Source organism: Cibotium barometz, chromosome 29 (assembly GCF_041138505.1).
Source record: "Cibotium barometz isolate CiBa-2024 chromosome 29, ASM4113850v1, whole genome shotgun sequence".
In the NCBI taxonomy this organism is placed as follows: Eukaryota; Viridiplantae; Streptophyta; class Polypodiopsida; order Cyatheales; family Cibotiaceae; genus Cibotium; species Cibotium barometz.
In genome coordinates, this window is record NC_141074.1 from 47,757,352 (window position 1) to 47,769,189 (window position 11,838).

Consider the following 11,838-nt stretch of genomic DNA (forward strand, 5'->3'; position numbering starts at 1 on the left):
ATGCCTAATAAGATGCGTATGGGAAGTGATAGGATGTGATAAGATGTGTATGAGATGTGATAGGATGTGATAAGAGGTGTATGAGATGAGATAGGATGTGATAAGATGTGTATGAGATGTGATAAGATGTGTATGAGATGAGATAGGATGTGATAAGATGCGTATGAGAAGTGATAAGATGTGTAGGGGAAGTGATAGGATGTGATAAGATGTGTATGAGATGTGATAGGATGTGATAAGATGCGTATGGGAAGTGATAGGATGTGATAAGATGTGTATGAGATGTGATAGGATGTGATAAGATGCGTATGAGAAGTGATAGGATGTGATAAGATGTGTATGAGATGTGATAAGATGTGATAAGAGAGGTGTATGAGATGAGATAGGATATGATAAGATGTGTATGAGATGTGATAGGATGTGATCAGAGGTGTATGAGATGAGATAGGATGTGATAAGATGCATATGAGAAGTGATAGGATGTGATAAGATGCGTATGGGAAGTGATAGGATCTGATAAGATACGTATGGGAAGTGATAGGATGTGATAAGATGGGTATGGAAAGTGATAGGATGTGATAAGATGCGTATGGGAAGTGATAGGATGTGATAAGATGGGTATGGAAAGTGATAGGATGTGATAAGATGTGTATGAGAAGTGATAGCATGTGATAAGATGCGTATGAGAAGTGATAGCATGTGATAAGATGCGTATGGAAAGTGATAGGATGTGATAAGATGTGTATGAGATGTGATAGGATGTGATAAGATGCATATGAGATGTGATAGGATGTGATAAGATGCGTATGGGAAGTGATAGGATGTGATAAGATGTGTATGAGATGTGATAGGATTTGATAAGAGGTGTATGAGTTGTGATAAGATGCGTATGGGATGAGTTAGGATGTGATAAGATGAGTTAGGATGTGATAAGATGTGTATGGATGAGGTAAGAAGTGTATCTGATGGGATAAGATGTATATAGGTTGTGATAGGGCGAGAATGGATGTGATGTAAAAGAATAGATGTGAAGGCGTATGTGGATATATGAATGGGAATGTAGAAATGGATGTATGGATATGGATATAGATGTATGAATGTAAATGTGGATCTGGATGTGCGAATGAGGATGTGTATGTGGATGTATGAATATGAACGTGAAGGATGTGGATATAGATATGAATATGAAAGTGGATGTGGATGTAGATATGGATATGAATATGAATATAGATATTAATATGAAAGTGGATGTGGATGTATGAATGTAGATATGGATATGGATGTGGATATAGATATGAATATGAAAGTGGATGTGGATGTGGATGTATGAATGTAGATATGGATATGGATGTATGGATAAGGATGTGGATATAGATGTGGATGTGGGTGTGGATGTGGATGTGGAAATTTTGTATGAATGTGGATGTGGATGTATGAATGTAGATATGGATGTGGTTGTATGGATGTGGATATCGATGAGGATGTACGAATGTGGATGTGTATGTAGAATAATGAATACGAATGTGTATGTGAAATGATGAGTCATTGATATGAGTGAATGGATGAGATGTGATGACATGTGAATTGGGATGTGAATATATGATATGTGATGTGAATGAATCTGAGGTGATGAGATGGAAAATGATGTGATTAGATGAGAATGAGTACACATATGAATGGAATGTGGAATAAGTAATGTGGACTGATGAGGGATAATGTGGAAAGACGAGAGTTCAATACAGAAACTGTATTTGTGACCTGTTTGTAAATGATTCTTTTATGTCAAGATTGCTGGGGAAGCATTTTGACTGTCTTGTGATTAAGGTCGTGGAGACCTAACTGATAAAGTTGCAACTGCTGTGTGACGGAGAGTCAATGGAGGACGTCTCGCGTAGCAAGTTCGGCCGAGGTCTTGACCAGCCTCGGTTCAATTTAAATGGTGAGCTTCCGCCGGTACGGTGGATGAGGGACCAAGGAAGCGGCCTATGAGTGAAGCGCTAGGTGACCTGCGAAGGATCCTAGAGGGTGCTGACCATACGGTGCTCGGGCTCTGGGTCGCCGAAGATACCCACACGTGCGTCGTGGAAGATATTGGAACAAGGAGTAAGAGCTGTTTTCTGAAACCGAGTATGGATATGGTTGATTCACCTTGCTGGTCCTCAACTGATGAGTCCATAGCTCTCTTATATGGATCTGCTGCTGGTTGATCTTGCTGATCTTCAACGAGGATTCCATCTTGATTTTTATAAGTGAATATTTGCCGGGTACTATGAGCTAGGAACTATCGAAAAGGCCCCTGAGTGAACAGGTGATGAGCGTTCTAGTTGCCAATGATGCCATAGATACTCCGATGAAGGAATGATTGGAAATTAAGATTCAACCGGATACTTGGAAGTTTTTGATCAGTAACACTATGATTTCATTAAATGACTGATTTAAATACAGTTGAATATGGGAAAAAGGCAATTTCAGTTAAATTTGCTTGAAAATCCGGCTAGGGGACCTAGGAACTCTTTTCCTTGGTACCCGGGACAAAACCTAACCAAATTCTAAATTGGATCCCATCACTACAGTGGTTGGGCGGTTGGCTAACCCATGGGTCTGGATGGGGTTAGGCTAGACTGATGGATCCGTAAAATGAGACTCAATTTCTATTGTAGTACACTAGATGAAGTAAATCCTAGATAGTAATTGTTCTATGGAAAAAGGAATCAATAGTTGTGCCTCTCGATGGGGAAAAAAGCATTGATCTCTATGATCCAAGTGCAAGTTTCTTCCTTGATCTAACCAAGTGACTTTAGGTTCGGTTGGATCAGTTTGGTCAGTAATGACCCTGTCTACGTTAGAGTAAAATTTTATCCTGGAGGAATCGCCTGTGCTTTCCGGGCAAGGGAAGTTTTTCTAAGTTTGGAAGAACCGAGGAATTAGTCACCTGTCCGGATATCCGTGGACAAGGCCCCGAGTGTAGGACCCTACCCCGTGCAAGATGTGCTACTTCCGCTGCTAGCACCCAGAATCCGTTGCGCAGTGGAGACGGGGATCTTACAGTAGGTATCAGAGCAAATTGGCTAATGAGGATCAACTGAGAAGCCAAAAATGTCAAAAATTTATGAAGTAACAGTAAAAGGTTGGAATTGTGTGATGAAATTCATACAAATTGATATTCAGACTGAAATTCATAAGTTAGTAATTGGGTCTTCAGATGGAAGTACCGCAATTGTATGGAATCCCTGACTTGCTTGAGGCCTAGACATGATGGTATTTACCTTATAATTCCAAGGACCGTGACTACCCGTATATACCGAGGGTATAACTGCAGCTCTTTACTGGCAGTATATACGAGTAAATCTAAGACCTTGAAATTATAAGCTAAAATGCTATCCAGATGATGAATTCGAATGTGGTTCGGATATGATTTTTAAATTCTGGTTGAGAACTGATGAGTTGATTTGGATTCTGATTGAAAAATCTAGATTTTCAGAAATTTTTGGATTATGGTCCAATTAAGGTTCCTATGAAGCATGTGTGGGGAGGAGATAAATCCAATTTGTAAAAGAAAAATACCCAAAAAATGAGTAAATGCCTACATAAGATGAAGAGTTGACTATGTACAAGGTTTATTAGTAAAAAACTATGAGTATTACTAAAAAAATGAGATATTTTGGGTATAATGATTCCATTTTGACACATGTGTAAGGAAAGGGATCCCTTCAAGGAGGCGCCTACTTCACATGCTTGAATGAGTTTTAAACTCAAAAATAATGTGATATTTTTATTTCTCCTCTCTCTTGGATCAAACCGAATCAAAAAAGAATCAAACCGAATCAAAAAGGAACCAAACCGAATCAAAAAAGAACCAAACTGAATAAAAAAGGAACCAAACTAGGTCCAAATCTAGTCTAAATTCAACCAAACTGAATCTGGAAAATTCTAGAAATCAGTTGGTCTTGGTTAGAGCTTCCCTCTCCTATAGATAGAACTTGAGTCCTTTGTAAAAAAAATAGGAGAATTTTACTATACCAGAATTATGCTGAAATAATGATAATTTTTACTATTCTCTAAAATTCTCTCCAAATTGAAGAAATTGGAGCTTCCCTCTTTCTTCAATCTCCATTGGTGGCTCCATCAACATACCAAACCAATTGATTGGTTGGGGGCCTCTACCGTGATCAAAGAATCAAGCAATTTGTAAGGTAAAGTGTGAATTTTGATCTTTTTCCATAAATTCTCAATGTTTCTCTCTTCTCAACCCCTCTCAAGCTTGAGATGCTTAATTGGAATGGTTTTTGAATGCTATTGAAGTTAATTGATGAATGGTAGTGAAGAATTACATAAATTTTCATTTATGCTTAATTTTAATGGTTTTTATGTAATTTCTCTCTCTCACTCAAAGAATGGTCATTCTCATGACCTATTCTCAACCCAAATGAAGCTTCTCATAAAGCTTTTCCTTAATCCAAGATTAATCTATGCTTGTTTAATTGAAGGCCAAATTAATGGCTTTTTTTAATGCTTTTAGTTTATGTATTTCATGAATATGGATGATTCAATCCATTATTGGGTTAATGATCCAATTAGGGATCATTCTAATCATTCCCTTAATGTTAAGCTTTATCCTTTAAAATAATTGAGATTTATCAGTCATAGCCAGCGGAGCTATGGTAAAATTTCTGTAAAAATTACACATAAAACAATTTCATTCAAAGCATGAAAAGAGGACTTCCTACCATATTCTAGGAATTATCATCCTAGATTAATTGAAAGAATTTCATTATAATCATGGAGAAATTGATTTTTATATAATTGATGAGTTAAGAAAAAGAGGATTTCTAGTAATTAAATTTTATGTTAAAAAGAGTAATCCCCATTGTATGAGTATTCTTAAAGGGTTATTTTCATTTTAGGCATAGAAAAATATATACTAAAAATATTTTATTATAAAAGTGTGATTTTCATCATAAATGATTTTATGCATAAATTAGATGCATAAAAGAAATTCTTTTATATTAAAAGAATGATTTGTATGCATAAACATATGCATAAAAGATTTTTTTATATTAAAAGTGAGTTTTTTTATCATAAATGGATTTTATGCATAAACTAGATGCATAAGAGAAATTCTTTTATTCTAAAAGTGTAATTCCTACTAAATTGGATTTATGCATGGAAAGATGCAAATTGGATTTATACATGGAAAGATGCATAAAGAATTTATTTTAACCCAAAAGTGTTATTCTCATCAATTTTGATTTTATGCATAAAAAGATGCATAAAGAATTTTATTTTTAATTCAAAAAAGATATTCTTATCAATTTTGATTTTATGCATAGAAAGATGCATAAAGAATTTTATTTTAATTCAAAAGAGTTATTCTTATCAATTTTGATTTTATGCATAGATAGATGCATAAAAGATTTATTTTCTAAAAGTGTTAATTTCATTAAGATGAAAATTTATGGATAGAAAGATGTATAAAAGATTAATTTTTATTTCAAAAGTATTATTCTCATTAAAATGGAATTTACGCATAGTAAATTACATAAAAGGATTATTATAAAAGTGTTATTCCTACTAAAGTTGTCTTTATGCCTAATAAGATGTGTATGGGAAGTGATAGGATGTGATAAGATGTGTATGAGATGTGATAGGATGTGATAAGATGTGTATGAGATGTGATAGGATGTTATAAGAGGTGTATGAGATGAGATAGGATGTGATAAGATGTGTATGAGATGTGATAGGATGTGATAAGAGGTGTATGAGATGAGATAGGATGTGATAAGATGCGTATGAGAAGTGATAGGATGTGATAAGATGTTTATGAGATGTGATAGGATGTGATAAGATGCGTATGGAAAGTGATAGGATGTGATAAGATGTGTATGAGATGTGATAGGATGTGATAAGATGCGTATGGGAAGTGATAGGATGTGATAAGATGCGTATGAGAAGTGATAGGATGTGATAAGATGTGTATGAGATGTGATAGGATGTGATCAGAGGTGTATGAGATGAGATAGGATGTGATAAGATGCATATGAGAAGTGATAGGATGTGATAAGATGCGTATAAGATGTGATAGGATGTGATAAGAGGTGTATGAGTTGTGATAAGATGCGTATGGGATGAGTTAGGATGTGATAAGATGAGTTAGGATGTGATAAGATGTGTATGGATGAGGTAAGAAGTGTATCTGATGGGATAAGATGTATATGGGTTGTGATAGGGCGAGAATGGATGTGATGTAAAAGAATAGATGTGAAGGCGTATGTGGATATATGAATGGGAATGTAGAAATGGATGTATGGATGTGGATGTGGATATAGATGTATGAATGTAAATGTGGATCTGGATGTGCGAATGAGGATGTGGATGTGGATGTATGAATATGAACGTGGATATGGATGTATGGATAAGGATATGGATGTATGGATATGGATAAGGATGTGGATATAGATATGAATATGAAAGTGGATGTGGATGTATGAATGTAGATATGGATATGGATGTATGGATAAGGATGTGGATATAGATATGAATATGAAAGTGGATGTGGATGTATGAATGTAGATATGGATATGGATGCTGAACCCTAGCTGTGATACCATTGTTGGATGGGGGAGTAGATGCTCTACACTCACACATAGACAAACACATGCACACAGTTGTATCAAGCTCAGAGAGCGAGAGAGATTAGATGTGATAGCTAGAAGTACTCGATAGAATGATAAGAAATGTGTGGAGTACAAAGTACCTGTAGTTCTAGGGCTAGCGTGCCCAACACACTAGGGTGTGTTCACATGGAGGAAAAACCCCTACCAACATAATGTAAGATTCCTCCCCAGCCTCTCAAGATGTCCAGCATCTTCCCCTGTAATCAAATCCCTCTTCAGAAATACAAAAGATCTTGTTTCTACCAATTTTGGCCTTGAGAGAGAAAATCTTCTAGAGAGTGGTAATTCAGTTTTTAAATATTTTTGGATAGAAAAATATCTCATCTTATTAAAATAAGTTCCCCTGAAATAGAAGTTCAAAAATATTTTCAGAAAGTGCATTAGAAATTAAGTGTAATTTGTTCAAGAGGCATTATCCTGGGGGTGAAGATTTTTTCGAAGTAGGGAAGAGATAAATAGAAGAATAAAAGAAAAATCCCCTGAAAATGAGTAAATACTCACATAAGATGAAGAGTTGACTAAGGACAACTTGACTAAGGACAAGGTTAATAGTTAAAAAAGAGAGATATTTAGGTGAAATAATACATTTTTGACACCTCAGTATGGGGGAATTCCCCTCATGAAGGAGGCACCTATTTCACATGCTTGAATGAGTTTTAAACTCCCAAATAATGAGATATTTTTATCTCTCCTCTCTCCTGTTTCAACTAGATCCAAAAAGTGAGCAAAACTGACCCAAAAATGGTCAAAAATTGACCAAACTGATTTGAAAAATTCTAGAATCAGTTGGCTTGGTTAGAAGCTCACTTTTTCCTATAAATAGAAGCCCTCCCCTTTGTTGAAACTCAATAGTGTTTTACAATGTTACCCTGCCTCTCCCAAGTGCCAAAAATAGTGAATTTTATTCATAATTCATTAGTTTTTTACCTTCCCTCTTCCAAAAGATTGGTGGCCACTCTTGTTTCAAACAAGAGTAGAACCCTCAAACCATCAAGCCAAAAGAAAGCTCTCAAATTCATTAGTAAGTTGGAGATTCTTCTCTTTTCTATTCATTTTATGGTTTTTAATGATTTTTGTCTTCTCTAAATTGCAAATGATGTTATGCCTCATTGAAAAAAGGCATTCCCCTCTCTTCTTTAGTAAATCCATTCCTTCTTATCCTAGATGAATGATTAATGAATAAAATCAAGTTTTTCATAATGTTTCTCTTTAATTATTAACATTAGAATGTTTTAAATACTCTTGGTGAACTTCTAATTAATTTTAGTAAGTTAAAAATTAAAAAATGGTCAGCCATACAAAGGAGGTTATGGCAAATTTTTAAAAAAAATTGTGAAATAAAATTCATCTTTTATTAATCAAAAAGAGTAATCCCCATCGTTAGAGTATGCTAAAAGTGTCATTTTCATTCATGCATAAAAAGATACATATTGATTAATTTTTATAAAAGAATGATTTTCAATAGAATTAAATTCTATGAAAGATACATATTGATAATTTTTTTATTATGAAAGTGTTACTTTCTTCATTATGGATTTTTATGCTTAAAATAATGCATAAAAGTATATTTTTTTAAATTACAAAAGAGTTACGTTCATCATATTGATTTCTATGCATAAAAGTATGCATAAAAGAATATTTTTTATTATAAAAGTGTTACTTTTATCATATTTGATTTTCATGCATAAAAGTATGCATAAAAGATTATTTTTTTATTGTAAAAGTGTTACTTTTATCATTATTGATTTTTATGCATAAGAGGATGCATAAAAGAAATTTATTTTTATTATAAAAGTGTTACTTTTATCATTATTGATTTTTATGCATAAGAGGATGCATAAAAGAAATTTATTTTTATTATAAAAGTGTTACTTTTATCATTATTGATTTTTATGCATAAGAGGATGCATAAAAGAAATTTATTTTTATTATAAAAGTGTTACTTTTATCATTATTGAATTGTATGCATAAACATATGCATAAAAGATATTTTTTTAATATTAAAAGTGTGGTTTTCATCAGAAATGATTTTTATGCATAAACATATGCATAAAAGATATTTTTTAAATATCAAAAGTGTGATTTTCATCATAAATGATTTTTATGCATAAACATATGCATAAAAGATATTTTTTATATTAAAAGTGTGATTTTCATCATAAATGATTTTTATGCATAAATGGATGCATAAAAGAAATTCTTTCATATTCAAATAGTGATTTTCATCATAAATGATTTTTATGATGATAAAAGTGTGACTTTCATCAGAAATAGATTTTATGCATAAACGGATGCATATAGAATGATTATATTTAAATAAGGGTTCTCTTAATCCTCTGTTTAACTTCCACAAAAATAAAAAAAAATAAGTAGATAATCTGTGAGAAGAAATACTACCTTTTCATATTCACTAAGATGGTAATGAGAAAATTCAATTAAACTATCGAAGTCGGAGATCGAGATAAATGATTATTTTATTCCTCATAAGAAATTCATGTTTTAGAAATCTATAAGCAAAAATTTGTCAGACGAAATTTAGAAAAAGAGAAATTGAAATAGTACCTTTCGAGAAAGATAGTTTAGGAAGAACCTTTCCAGACCCAAACTCTGATTCAGACTATTGACCAAGACCTAATTCCTTCAATGACGATGAGCTCAGTTCAGGAAAAATGCACTCAAAAATACCCACCGAATGTGAAACTAAGTTAAGACTTTTGATTTTGATCTGAGGATCAAGTTAACAGAATTCGAGGAATTCTGTTTGGAATACAGACCTGGATCTAGAAATATTGAGTTACGGATTTAAGATTATTCATGGTTTTCAAACAAAATCAAAACTGAAAACTTGCATAGAAACCCTATTTTCTTAAAAGACTGTCTTACGCCAGAATGCTGGGGAGGGAGCATTTGGCATATGTGTTTAACTAAGGGAAGTTCGGTTGCAATAGCTGGTGGGGAGTGTTCGAGGGCCAGCTCACGCGGTAAAAACCTGCCCAGGTCTTGACCAGCCTGGGTATGGTGAAAAATGGTGTGCTTCCGGTACGATGGGCGAGGGCTGATGAAGCGGTCCCTGAGTGAAGTGCCAAGACACCTAAGGAGGATCCTAGAGGGTTCTGACCAGGCATGATGCACGGACTCGCGGTGCTTAGGATACCCATTCGTATGTCGAGGAAGATATATATATCACGATATGGACGAAATGATTATTGTAATCTGTTACTGGATCTCGTTGCTGAGCAGCTATCCCAACGGAGAGTGCAGATTGGTACTATTTTTGTGAAACAATGGATTGAATGGAAATTTTGAATTATGAAATTTGTGATCATATCTGTTTTGTCAATGGATTATTTTTATATTAAAGTTTTAAAGAGGAGTGTGTGCGTATCTGTTTTCTAAAGCTAAAGTTAAGAAAGGCATTTCAATTATGGGTGGGTGAGTACTTGTTTGGATCTACCGATTCCAGTGGTAGGGTGGTGGCTAACCCATGGGCCGGATGGGGTTAGGCTAGAATCAGTGGAGTTTTAATAATCAAACTAAAAAATCTTAGGATTACGCTAGGATTCGAGTAGCTAGTTAATTCCCTGATAAATTTCTCAATTGAGTGGATCAATGGCGGCTGTGCCTGATCTTGATCAGGAAAAAAGCATTGAAATTACTCAGATGATCAAATTATATCAGTGATAGTTTCCTTCTATCTGGTTTATTCAAGTGAAGGATAGTTTAGATTAATCTCGTTAGAAAAAAAAATCGTTAAGAAAATTCTAAAAGGTGGAATCGTCCCCGCTTTCCGGGCATGGGAAATTTTCCCGGTTTCGGTTTTTGGAGTGACCACCAGCCTAGTCTCGTGCCCGGACATTCGAGGGCGAGGCCCCGAGTGAGAAACCCTACCTCGCGCAGGTGCACAGAGGGGGCAGAGGGATCTCACAGTTGGTATCAGAGCGGAAATTACCTAAATTTTAATGGAAATCTAGGAAAGAAATGTTTTTCACTTGTTAATACTATATGAATGAACTTCAAAAATTGAAAACTTATAAATTGAATTGGAAATTTATAGATGGACACCCCGAACCTATCTGGAATTCCTGGACTCTCTCAGAGTCATGATATGATAGCTTTTATGTTTGATCACCTCATCAACTCTGCTACGACCCGAATGAGCAGAGTGAGACTCGCTCACCATTTTGAGAGTCTTTACTTTCCTGATCCTCTTGAGCGATCCTCTTGAGCGACATCAGTATATGTGGTTCAATGGAGGACGGTGCATCAATGTCAGTACTAGCCAACGTTAGAGGCTCAGGCAAAATATTTCCTTGGCCATGATTCTGATAAGGCTAGGGCTTGTTCAGCATGTTCAACTCTTTGATCATTCATCTAGGGACTTCAGAATTTCACGTCGAGTTTTTACTTAGCCGCTTTATCCCTAGAGATAGAATTATAGCACCTCTTTCTGTAAAACGAATCATGTGTACCATGGCATGTCTCCTTTGCAGTTTCGCTTTTTTATGCAAATACGATTGAGGCAGTGATTTTGGGAGCCGTGATGCTCTATGTACATATTGCAACTTTTATATAAATATAAAAATGTTTTCTGATGAAGAAAAATTTACTGTTGTATAAGTGATTGTTTACGGATGATCTGATAAAGAAAAATCTGTTATCGGACATATGTCATAGATCTCCAATAAGATCATTGTCTTGATTAAGAAATTGTTTTCCGAACCTCTTAAGTCTTAGGATCTCGTGGATGATATCAAAATAAAAATTTAATAATATATAAATTTTTGACAGAATCATGAGACGAGGAAACCGTGGCCATCAGCCAGACCCTCTCTCTGAAAGATGACGAGCTTAATGTTTGCAAGGCTCTTCATGGGACTCAGCCCCAGGACTCTTCAAAGGAGAAGGGGAGAACCTAGGCGAGGCTGTGGTGGAGAAATGGGTGGAAGCCATGGAAGAATATTTTGACGTCACAAGCTACAATGAGCAGAGCAAAATGGCTCTTGCCCAGCTAAAAATAGTGGAAACAGCCAGGGTAGCATGGAAGAACCACTGTGACACCAACCGTCTGGATAGAAATACTCAGTCCTGGAACGACCTAAAAACCTATCTAAGAAAGAAATTTTGTCCCCCTGGATTTTTGGCAATCAAAATGAACGAATTCTTA